General features: G+C 39.8%; 2 pseudogenes; both read left to right on the top strand.

The window, feature by feature from the left end:
* Nucleotides 1-625: 625 nt before the first annotated feature.
* On the top strand, nucleotides 626-1,805 carry LOC117032333 (elongation factor 2-like; annotated as a pseudogene).
* Nucleotides 1,806-1,938: 133 nt separating this feature from the next.
* On the top strand, nucleotides 1,939-3,164 carry LOC117032080 (decorin-like; annotated as a pseudogene).
* Nucleotides 3,165-8,331: the final 5,167 nt, after the last annotated feature.

Consider the following 8,331-nt stretch of genomic DNA (forward strand, 5'->3'; position numbering starts at 1 on the left):
TTATTCTGTAAAAAAGAGAATAAAAAACACTTCTCATAGTTTGAGTATTAAATGAGAAATATTTATAGAAAATATAAGTAGTTATTAAATAGTAATTCCCTGCCCTCTAAATATATATGGCTAAACAGCATTGAAATATAAGTTTTAGCAGATGAAAAATTTCCTGTTTTGATTATTTAATACTATAAGCATACATTAACCAACAGACACTACAGAAGCACTGCAGGAACAGAAATGGCTACAATGTGATTCCTGTCCCCAAAGAATGCACTCTCTTGTGCAATGGAAGACAATGGAAGACTAGCCTCTTTTCTGAGTTACATTTTCATAAACTCTTTGGCAGTCCTCAATTTTGGCATTTTAATTAGTGCTACCTGTAAAACAATACTAATCACCCTCCATCACTGGGACAACCATAACTTATATTCCCAGTCGTGTTGGGGGTCAGACTGACCACACTGCTGTCTCACCCACATATCTGTGAAATCATTGGCAGGTCCCTGAGAGATGGCTGTCCAAGGTTAGGACAGGAGTTCAGATATACAACAGAAACAGACGATATTTATATGTATCATGAATTGATCACCACAATACACACACGTCCTAACCATACGGCAGGGAAGAAGAGGACCTGTACCTGCCAATCGAGAGAACAATCCTTATGATGGGCGGTTGCATGGAGCCCGTCATAGACATGCCGTGCAAGAAGTGCAATCCTGGTGGGCGCTGACCAGTTCCTGGTGAAGATGGGCACTGTCACCACATTCAAGCGTGCCTACAATATGCAACTTATACAGTTCAGGATGAACCCCACCATCAGGGTGGAGGCCAAGAACCTGGCTGACCTGCCCAAGCTGGTAGAGAGTCTGAAGCGGCTGGCCAAATCGAACCCTATGGTGCAGTGCATCACAGAGGAGCAAATCAGCCCTGGGACCTGTGAGCTACACCTGGACATCTGCCTGAAGGGCCCAAAGGAGGACCATGCCTACATTCCCATCGGGAAATCCCATTCAGTCGTCTCCTACCCTGAGACCATCAGCGAGGAGTGGTCTGCCTGTCCAAGTCCCCCAACAAGCACAGTCGGCTGTACTTGAAGGAGCAGCGCTTCCACAATAGCCTGGCCTATGACATCGACAAGGGTAAGGTGTCTCACCCGCTGGGAGCTCAACCAGAGCCCACTACCTGGCCATCAGTAGGAGTGGGAGGTAGCTGAGGCCCGCAGGATCTAGTGCTTTGGCCCTGACGGCACTGGCCCTAACGCGTGATGCACAAACATCACCAAGGATGTACAATACCTCAGCGAAATCAAGGACAGGGTGGAGGCTGGCTTCCACCAAGAGCGCTGCGCACGGAGGACGTGCCAGGCACCGCTATGAGGACGGCGGTATAGCGCTGCACACAGATGCCACCCAGATCATCCCCACGGCATGCACTGCCTCTATCCCTGTGTGCTAACCGCCAGTTCTGCCACCTTGTAGAGATGCAGTGTCCAGAACAAGGGTGGGTGGCACCGTAGGATTTCCTGAATAGGAAGCAAGGCCATGTCTTGGAGGATTCCCAGGTGGCTGCCCCCACCCACCATGTTTGTCCTGAAGGCCAACCCACCCATCAATGAGCCCTTTGGCTTCACCTCCAATCTGAGGTCCCACACAGATGGCCAGGCCTCCTCCCCACAGTGTGTGTTCAACTACTGGCAGATCCTGCTCGGAGATGCATCTGACTTGCGCCAGCCAGGCAGTGGTGGAGATGCGCAAGCACAAAGTCCTGAAGGAAGGCATTGCAGCGCCGACAACTTCCTGAACTGACTGTGCGCAGCCCTCCCTGCACACCAGGCCTTCCGGGGGCAGGCGGGACTCAGTTCCGCATCCCAACCACCGATCCACCACAGCGACAAGCCCTCACATTTTCCTCACACCTTGAGACTGCCCAGACACAGCCATGTCCCACCTAACAGGTATCTGGGGGCCCACTGTGTGCCATTGCTCGGCATAAATATCAAAAGCAATGGCATCATTGCATCTCAGCTTTGAGGGCACCTGTGGCAAATTCCCCGATTAAAAGGTTCCTTGATTGTGAAAATACATGAAGTAAGTCATAAAGGCATCTATCATCTTCCTCCTGCTTGCTCAAATTTCCAGGGCCAGACCTTTTCAACAGAGAGGCTTACTTGACTCTATGCTGTAAGATGAGGCTTCTGGGATAGGCCCGGAAGGGCGCTTTCCTTACCTGGAGCCTATGGGACCAGTGTGTCCCTTCGGCTGTCAATGCCATCTTCTAGTTGTGCAGTGTTCTGAATTGCATCTGGACAAAGTGCCAAACGATCTTCCCCGACACTATGCTGCTGGACCTGCAAAACAACAAAATAACCAAAATCAAATGGGGACTTTAAGAACCTGAAGCATCTTCATGCATTGATTCTTGCTAACAACAAAATTAACAGAATCGGTCCTGGGGCATTTATACTTTTGGTGAAATTAGAACGACTTTATCTGTCCAAGATCACTTGAAGGAATTGCCAGGAAAAAAAAAATGCCCAAAACTCTCCAGGAGCTGCATGTCCATGAGAACAAGATCACCAAGTATGGAAATCTGTATTCAATGGACTAAACCAGATGATCTTCGTAGAACTGGGCACCAACCCACTGAAAAGCTCAGGAATTGAAAATGGAGCCTTCCAGGGAATGAATACACTCTCCTACATCCACATTGCTAACACGAATACAACCTCCATCCCGCAAAGTCTTCCTCCTTCCCTTACTGAATTATATCTTGATGCCAACAAAATCACCAAAGTTGATGCAGCTAGCCTGAAAAGACTGACCAATTTGGCCAAGTTGGGACTGGGTTTCAACAGCATCTCTGCTGTTGACAATGGCTCTCTGGCCAACACTCCTCATTTTAGAGAACTTCACTTGAACAATAAGCTTATCAGAGTGCCAAGTGGGCTGGCAGAGCACAAGTACACCCAGGCTGTTTACCTTCATAACAACGGTATCTCTGCAACTGGGTCTAACAATTTCTGCCCACCTCGATACAACATCAAAAAGGCTTTTTATTCAGGTGTGAGCCCGTTCAGCAGCCCAGTCCAACACCGGGACATGCAGCCATGTACCTTCCAATGTGTCTATGTGCACCCTGCCATTCAGCTCAGAAACTTTAAGTGACTCTCAAGAAAGCCCTCGTTTTTATAACCTGGCAAAATCACGTTAATGTCATCGCTGGGGGGTGAGGGGGGATGGGAAAGAAAATGAAAGTTAGATATTGGAAATCTAACTGCAATGTCAATGTTTTTCCCACATGACTTTTATGCATAAAGCCAACTTATGCAGTTTAAATAATTCCCTACAATAAATAAATAAATAAATAAATAAATAAATAAATAAATAAATAAATAAAATTCCTGCCATTTTCAGAATCCTTTTTGAAGCTTTCTGTTGATATTAACTGAGCTATTGAAGATATTCTTATTTCATTAAATGTAAAACTTGGAGTAAATATGTATGTGAACAATTTAGTAAAGCTTTTCTTTTTTAATTTCCAGAAGGAATCAAGTTTTAAAGGTATCAATCTTCTGTAACTCAGAGCGGATACTGCCTTTGACATAAAGTTAAATGTCAAACTCTAGCTCTGTATTAATCCCCATTATTACTGGAAAAGCCTCATTTTAATATGTAAATTTAATACAAGCTTTGTAAAATTTTTGCTAATATCATTGTTTGGAAAAAAATAAATTTGCAAGTTCACATTCAAAAAAAAAGAAAGAAATGACATCTGTGTTTATTTCCAGATTTCAGAGGCAACAGAAACGCCATTGCAACAGGGACTTACTTGGCCATTGGGGGTAGCTGAGTGGATGGGACACCAACACGTTTTCATATCTTCAAAGAATACAAATGTCCCAAATAAGTTTAGACTAAACTCATTAACAGGACTAGAAAAAAAATAGAGTCCCATAGAAATGATGTTCATTTATGACAGGATTTAACCTATAAGACAATATATTTTTCCTCATTTGCTTTTGTTTGTTTTAATGTATTCTTGAGCATATTTATAAATATAACTTTTATCCTTCAACTCTTAAGCCTTCTTTTGTGCTCTTCAACAACTTAAGAGACATAAAGTGTCTTCTTCCTTAAAGCTATTTTGATATTCACCCTTTTTTAAAAAGTTCTCCAACTTTGTGGTCTTCAATCATTCAGATAACTTTTGTGAGTTCTGCCACCCACCCTCTAAAACCTTTTAAAAAAATGTAATAATCATGGAGAAAAAAATAGCTAACTAGAGAGTTAAATATACCAGACTCACACCCATTCTTGTTGTCACTAGAGACTTACTGGCAAAATGTGTGCTCATCAGCTACAAACATTAAATCTGGGAAATACCTAAAGAAACACATAGGATGACCTAGAGTTTGTTTTGTTTGTTTTTAAAGCATACTAAATATTTCTTTACTGCTTGCTTTCTGGGAGGAGCTAGACAAAACAGGATAATTAAAATAGCCATGGGTCGTACTTTAGCATTGACTTACTCCTCTGACTCAATCTTTGAGTCCTCATCAGAATCTTGTTGGTGAGAATTTAAAATAGCACTTTGGAAAACAGTTTGGCAGTTTCTCAAAATGTTCAACAGAATTACCACATGAATGTAAAATTTCCATACAAAGCAATTCCACTCCTAGGATTCTGCTCAAGAAAAATGACAACATATGCCCACATAAAATCTTGTACATAAATGTTCGTAGCATTATTATTCATAATAGTCAAAAAGTGGAAATAATCCAAATCTCTATCCACTAATGAATGGAAAACAAAATATAGCATATCCATACAATGAAATACTATTTGCCTTTAAAAAGTAATGAAGTATAGATGCATACTACAACATAGATGAATTTTGAAAACATTACACTAAGTAAAAGAAACCACATCACAAAAGACTACAAGTTATTATTCAATTTATATGAAATTTACACAATAGACAAATCTATATTGAAAGATAGCAGATTAGTATTTACCTGGGGGTGAATGGGCTGGGGGTGAGGTGAAAAAAGGTGGGGATGATAGGGAATGACTGATGATGACTATAGTGCTTCTTTTGTGTAATAAAAATGTTCTAAAATTAGATTATGGTAATTCTTGCACCACACAATCAATATACTAAAAACCATTGAATTGTGCACTTTAAATGGATACATTCTGTGGTATGTAAACTATATACCAATAAAACTTAAAAAAAAAAAAACACCAGTATTACTAAGATGCCATTCTCATTTACAGATGAATAAAATGGAGACTCAGAAGATAAATGTCTTGTTCAAGTTTTAACTTTCAGAATTTACCAAGAAACCTCAAGCTCTGTGTTCAAGTCTAATGCGATTTCCACTTTATGAACATTTCTTTCCCGTTGGTGAAAACTGATCCTTTTATATTCTGTTTCTAGATCTATTTCATCTCAAAGAAATTCTTTATTTCCTCTATTTCTTTTGTCTCTTTATTCTTCTGGTGACTCTTTCACTTTAGTAAAAGTTCTCAAGTCTATTTCCCTAAGGGGAGGGGAGAACTCCTTGTTTCTATGTTCATTCAGAGCCAAGCGACTTGATAATAATCTTTATTGTCTTTACTTCCTTCACTTTCATTCTTCATACCTTCAGAATATACTAGGGGTGCCAAAAAAATGTATACACATTTTAAGACATGTTAACACTTTGGTCAATGTTACTCAAGCAGTAGTTCACCATACTCAGAAGTGTCCAGATGCTGATGGTAACCACTTTGAGCACCTCTTGTAATTGCAGAAGTCAAACGTGACTTGTATTCACCTTTTGTTATCCGTATATATTAATAGTTTTTTCCTTACTTAAAATGTGTGTACATTTTTTTGGGCCCCTCTATATTCACTAAGATCACCAATAACTTCCAAATCTTGTAATCAATCTCTTTCTTGATATTTGTTTCTTCTTTAGGTTCTGTAACACTTGGTTCCTCTCCTATTTCTTACATATTTCTTATATGTCACCTTTCCCGGTTTTCCTTTCTCCACCAGCTAATAAGAAGGTGATGATTGCACAGTTTTATCCTCACTCACCATAGTGCCTCTCTCTGCTCTTTACATCTGTTCCTTATTTCTTCAGACAGCATTGCCATCTATCCAATGATCCAAAACATCACCTTGATCATCATTCCACACCCCTCTCTTCCTCTATTTTCCCTTTTCAGCCAAATGATTCCCCAGCACTATCAATTCAGTCTCTTAAATATGTCTCAGATGTGTTCCCTCTTATCCATTTCCATAGCCGCAGCCTTGAGGGATCAGCTCTGATATGACCAATTACAAAAGCCTTCTGGACCTTCTTCCACCTACCATTCTAATCTATACATTAATGCGAGGGTAATATTTCTAAAATATCAATCTGATCATATTAATTCCCTTTTAAAAAATCCTTTCATGGCTTCCAATGCTAACATGATTAAGTCTTAAATTCTTAGTGTGTCACCTAGGGCTCTTTGTGACCTTATCCTTCACATTACACGTTACTACCAATTCCCCACATGACCCAATCAGTTTGCTGAATGGGGCTTCCTTTCTCAAGTCTTCCTGCTTTTTCAAATGCTATTTCTGCTGCCTAGGATGTTACAAGTTTCCTTGTAAGTCTAGTGAAATATTACATCTTCCTCAAGTCCTCCAAGTCTCATCTCTTCTAGGGAAAGCTTCCTTGGCAGTTCATGAAGGAGTTTTGTACTCCCTCTTGAACACATTTCTATTTCGTACTTAATGTAGAGTATTACAACATTTACCTGTTTGTGGCCCGTGTAATAATAACGGTAATGCCAATAACAGTAATACCCAGAATTTTTTGAGATGTATGTGCCTGGCACCGCTGTAAGTGCCTTACATACACTAACTCATGTAATCTTCATGTACGTCTTGAAGTGACATTTATCATCATCCCCATGTTTCAGATGAGATCGTTGGTACATAGAAAGTATTATAAAATAAATTGACATCAAACAAGGGTTAAGGAGAAGATTCAAACTAAGACAGATTGGTGACAAAAATCTATGCTCCCAACCACCATTTCAAGCCAAAATACTGTGAGGTCTGGAAAGGCAGTGTCCATCTCTTACTCATCTTTCTAACCGGTGCCTAGCATACTGTCTGCCACAGCTAGTGCCCTATTATTGTATGTTGAGATAGACGCCAAGCCCAAGGGAAATTACACTAAATTCCAAATATATCTTTCCAGTGAAACTGATTTATGTATGTCTCCAATGAAATCAAGGAAATGTTTTATATAAATAAATTTAAGCACCTGTAGAAATATTTTAAAAATAATTCACAGTTGCAGGAGACAAAAATATATGTACATATAGGTATTAGTCACTGCACATCAACACAGTAAAAATGTATCACAATACAGATGGCAATTTCGAAAAGTCATAAGATTACTGCTTAGATAGGCACGGAAACAGAAACTCTGTTACCCCACTGGCTTTCAAGGACATGAAACATGAGTTTGTGCCATGAGGCATTTCTGCAAATACACTATGAAATATGGTGTTCTTTTAAGTAGCAAGATGTTTCAATCCTGAATCATCATCTTAAATCACCATAGGGTCTTTCGTCCTCTCTTCTTTCCATCTTATAAGGCATTACAATTTCAGAAATGAGAAATTGCTTCAATGGACACAGTGTGAAAAGGGTGTTGCTCTTCATAGGAAGGAACGGATAATGTTAAAGAAAATAGTGTCAGTGCAGTCTAAGACCAGTCAGCGAGAAGTACAGCAATGGCCAGCACTGGAAACCCTTTATTTGAAAAATAAAATGGTATAAAGTTCTGTTTCATTTGCAGAAACTCTTATCCAAAAAGAATGCACCAATTGTGTAAATTGCACCTTGTAAAATATCAAATCACGGGGTTTGGGGATAGGCACATTTGGAATGAAAGAACTGGCAACATTAGTTTTCAAGCACTGCATAAACTCTGGAAGTCAGCCATGGTTTTAAAAAGATAGATAGATAGGCAGATAAAAAGATGATAGATCGAGGGATAGAAGAGACGGATGGATGGATGGATGGATAGATAGATAGATAGATGGGATAAGCTCTCACTCTCTCTCTCTCTGTTTCTCACTCATTTATAAACATATACAGTGCACAAACAAAGGCAGCATGTGATAATGGAGAGGACACAGGCAATATAGACATACTGACTCTCCTCTGGCTCCACCATTTGCTAAATTATATGGAAAGTTATTTTCTCCATGTTTCCTTTTTTTTTTTCATTTTTAATATGAAAGAAAGCGCTTTCCTTATAGAATTATTGTGAAAATT

This window comes from Rhinolophus ferrumequinum, chromosome 12 (assembly GCF_004115265.2).
Source record: "Rhinolophus ferrumequinum isolate MPI-CBG mRhiFer1 chromosome 12, mRhiFer1_v1.p, whole genome shotgun sequence".
Taxonomy (NCBI): Eukaryota; Metazoa; Chordata; class Mammalia; order Chiroptera; family Rhinolophidae; genus Rhinolophus; species Rhinolophus ferrumequinum.